Source organism: Sciurus vulgaris (genome assembly GCF_902686455.1).
Source record: "Sciurus vulgaris genome assembly, chromosome: 1".
Classification (NCBI taxonomy): domain Eukaryota; kingdom Metazoa; phylum Chordata; class Mammalia; order Rodentia; family Sciuridae; genus Sciurus; species Sciurus vulgaris.
In genome coordinates this window covers 22,975,888-22,980,366 of record NC_136461.1, presented here as the reverse complement: position 1 = coordinate 22,980,366, position 4,479 = coordinate 22,975,888, and the positions used below count along the sequence as shown (strand labels likewise).

Sequence of the window (4,479 nt, the reverse complement as noted above, 5' to 3'; positions counted from 1 at the left end):
TCACTGGTTCAGAGCCAGCAACGCCGTAACAGGGTAGAAGACACCAAGCAACCCAATGAGTAGCAAAGGGACTGTGTTGCTTATGAAGTGGTATAGTAACATTTTTGCAAATTCTCTGCTGGGTTCAATGTGCCGATTTAGAAAGAAAAATCTGTTTTTCTCCTCATTTACAGAAGGCAGTTATGACCAGGCTGTATTGACAAAGCAAGTAGAAGGGCACCATCAGGGGGTCTTGCACTCTTTTCACCTAAATATTACAAAGCAGTGCCCTGCTTCTAAGGCTCTGAATACAGGCTTAGAGTCATCTTGTCTTGCTGGAGTTTGCTGTGCAGAGCCATAAGCTTCCTGTTTTGTTAGTGTCAGCTAGGCCAGTAGGAATGGCATGGGACCTCGTCTCTCTGATGATACCTCAGACGTTGGCCGGCTATGTGAACTGCCTAATTCCTATTGCCGGAGTTGTGACTTTTAACTAAATACAAATCTGTAGATTCTGTCCTCCCTCGTCCCAGAAGACAAAGCAAAATAATGCTTTTTGACATTGTTTCTAGAATTTTAAAGTAAAAAAAATGGTGGTACTATCCAAAATTCTTTTTATTTCTGAACATGACAATAGATTAACACAGACTCAAGATCAAAATATCGTACCCTCTGAGTTCAGATAGATTTTCAACTCTTGGATCAATACCATCAGAAACCTTTTACATTTGACATACTCTGAATTTTGTTTGGGCGGGGAGAGTAGGTGTGGGTGCCCGCGTGTACCCGTGTGTGTGCGTACATGCAGTCTCTATCAGTACCAATATGCCTGCCCAAGTTGAGAACTGCATTACTGGTTCTATGTGAGGAGAAGGGTATATAAAAACATGAAACATTAGCCCTTATTTTATTTTAAATTACAGACTAATGTTAATTGTTCTCAGAACTGGATTTTTTTTCCCCTCAAAACATTTTTTTCTTTGGATTTAATGAAGTATTGCTAGCTGAAGCCAGTTTGACATGGTGAGAGATGTCAGACTGATCAAAGGTGTGCAGCCTGATTTAAAACCAAACCCTGAACCCTTTTAAAGAACAATAAAACATATTTTACACGTTCTTTGTGCATTTTTTCCCTCTCCCTCCAAATTGAGTTTCATTTGTCTGCTCCCCTTCTCTCTTGCTATTCTGAAGATCTGTTTTGGGCCTGCTAGGTTACTGCAAGGAGGTTAAATTTGAGGTTGGGAAGTACAAAGATTTTGTATTAGCCAGGTGTTCAATAAGGGAAAACTCAACTATAGTTCAGGTAGAACTGGTACATTATTTTAGTTCTTCTATACAACAGTGGGAATTCAGCATCTTAACTCATTTGAAAGGGTTTATTTACACCATAAATTTGGATGAAGCATTGCAAGGTTTTAAACCCTTGAAGAGCAATGAGAAAAATGGCAAGTTTATCATAGAGTTTGTGGGTAGGGAATTTACCTTTAACCATGAGTTTGCATTTATACATCTGGATAACTTTATGTGCTAAGCTATTAAGAGTTAAAAGGTAAGACACGGATCCTACTTTTGGAGGATCTCAGACTAGAGAGGGGATTTAGATGTAGGCATATGCATAGGCATAGATATAGGCAACAGTTAAAAATGGATGGTTGTACCACTTACCTATAATTCTTTGATCTTGTTGCCTATCCAATTTTCATCTTACTGTATCCTTATTACCCAGTTTAGATTTTGTGATAGTCATTCTTGGCTGTATAAAATTGGCTTGCCTTGTCCCATTATACTGTCAGACTCCACTTTTGGTTAAGTGTCCTCCCTTCTTTACATTTGTGCAACTGAATGCATTGGTTTGGTCTCTGTTTAGTCATGACTTCTTGTAGACTTTAGTACCATCTCATAGCCCTACTACATTATTTCCATTTCTACTCTCCTTGAACACTGAAATTTTTAATGCCTTTCCCATTCTCACTCAGTTTCCAACCTCTTGGTCTTAGAAAATAGAAACAAAACTTCCACAGGTTTCTACCCACCCACCTGCATCTGCACTACACTTTAGTTGCAGAGTTTTCTTCATTTCTTTCATCCAATAGTGGAAATTGAACCCAGGCCTGACACATTGCTAGGCAAAGCACTCTACCACCTTCCCTGCCTTTTTAGGTCAAGCTCTTCCTCTCATGATTCCATCCCTTACCTGTTTGAAGGGCTCAAATTTAGACATTCCCTCTCCTATTCATTACCTTTTCTTTCTGCTAAATCATTCCCATCAGCTTTCAAACATGCCCGCCCTTCTTAAATTTTAAAAACCTTGCTTAACCCCTTCAGCTACCATTCTGTTTTTCATAACAAAATTCAGAATTGTACTTTCTGCTTTTCTCTTTTGAGCCCATTTTAAATGAAGGTTTTGACACCATGGGAACTTCCTATGTAAATACTAACAGAACATCTGTGGAACTTAATTCAATGGCCAATTATCATACAACTCCCTCCCCATCCCAATACTGGGAATTGAACCCAGGGGCACTCTATCACTGAATGACATCCCCAACCCTTTTTGGGATGGGTCTTACTAAATTGCTGAGACTGGCCTTCAACTTGAAATCCTCTTGCCTTAGCCTCCTGAGTTGCTGGGATTACCAATGATTGCCATTGTGCCTTTTTTTTTTTTTTTTTTTTTTTTTTTTTAATGGTACCAGATGTGGCCACTGAGCCACATCCCCAGCCCTATTTTGTATTTAGAGACAGGGTCTCGCTAAGTTGCTTAGCACCAGACTTTGCTGAGGATGGCTTTGAACTTGCAATTCTCCTACTTCAGTCTCAGGCCACTGGGATTACAGGTGGGCTACTATGCCCAGCTCTGATAATGTTTTTCACCTGTTAATATGATAGTTGATTATTCCTTTTTGAAATGTTTTGCTATTCATTTGCAGAACGATGCACCTCCCTGTCCATGCCCCTACACACCATATCCTAAGTCCCTGGAACCTGTGAATATTATTTTACGTGGCAAAAGGAATTTAGTAGATGTGTTTAAGAGTTTTGAGATGGGAAGTGTGTCCTGAGTAAACTGGGAGAACCTGATCCAATAGTATGGGTTCTTCAAAGTGGAGAACCTTTCATGGCTGAAATTAGAGATAAAATGTTGCCGACTTTGAAGATGGAGGAAGGGATTAAGGGCAGCCTCTGGAACATGTAAGAGGCAAGGAAGTGCTCGCTTCGGCAGCGCATATACTACAATTGGATCGATACAGAGAAGATTAGCATGGCCCCTGCGCAAGGATGACACGCAAATTCGTGAAGTGTTTCATATTTTTGTTTTAAATCTCAGGTCAAATGACTGCTCACATCAATAGGCTTTCTGATTAGTTCCTCTTAAAGCGCATTCATGATAAATATAACAAAATCTTGACAAAACTTCATTACTCCTGGCACTCTTCTGTTTTTATTGGTACTATTTTGCACTTGTCTCTTAGAATCATTTGAAACGAAGTTGCAACGTTGCTTTGATGGAGCATTATTGGCAGTTGAGCTCAGAGTGTGTGGCTTCCATGGTCACTCAAGATGCATGGCACGTCATTCAGGTCCCTTTGATGTGTGGTGGGGTACAGTTAGCATTGTAAAGACTAATGTGTTTATGAGATCACAAAATTCTATGTTGTATACAAAATGAACAGCTAAAAATTCACCCTTGACAAGATTAAAGCAAAAATAAACACATTAAAGTTATTAAATTAAAAAAAAAAAAAAGAGGCAAGGAAACAAGGAACCCAGCCTGCCAACATCTTCACTTTAGTCCTATGTGGGCCTTCTGTAGAACTATAATTAATCTGTTGTTTGTGGTAGTTTGTTAAAGCAACAATAGAAAATGGATACAGATACAGATACTTGCCTTCCAGGACACCAACCAGTTTATTGGTCACTTCATGAGTTTCTGGTTCTTCATTAGTTCCTTCATTTCTCTATCTGCTTGAGCTCTATTCTCTGGACCCTTAGACTCATGTCCTAATACCTCCTTTATATCTCTCATGAATGTCTTGCATTAAAACTTCCAATTCCTGCTCAAGTTTCAGTTAGGCTTTTTGTGAGCACCCGATTTTAAATCGTCTCCACCACCCCACTGGCATGCTGTTGTTCTGCTCTGCTCCAGTGTTCTCTATGGCATGCATCCCTATCCCAAACTCGTTATTTGCCTCCCCACCAGAATATAAGGTGCAAAGGGGATGGATGTTTTGTGTCTGTTTCGTTCACCATATCTTCAGCATGTAGAATGGTGCTTGGCACATATTAGATGCTCAATAGGCATTGAATGAAAGGGCATTAGTGGAGGCATAGATGAACCATGGTACTATAGTATTAGGGGTCTATTACAGCTGTCCTGGAGCACATGTCATATATGAGCTGGGTTTTATTTTTTTATTTTTTGTGGTACTGAGACCAATGGCACACTACCACTGAGCTTTTTTACTTTTACTTTTTACCTCCAGCCCTTTTTATTTTTGAGAC

General features: G+C 39.6%; 1 long non-coding RNA gene across 1 annotated transcript; it reads left to right on the top strand.

The window, feature by feature from the left end:
- Positions 1 to 2,691: 2,691 nt before the first annotated feature.
- Positions 2,692 to 4,034, top strand: LOC306643180. Its single transcript, XR_013758839.1, has 2 exons — positions 2,692 to 3,175; positions 3,727 to 4,034. It is a non-coding gene; the product is annotated as an uncharacterized lncRNA (long non-coding RNA).
- Positions 4,035 to 4,479: the final 445 nt, after the last annotated feature.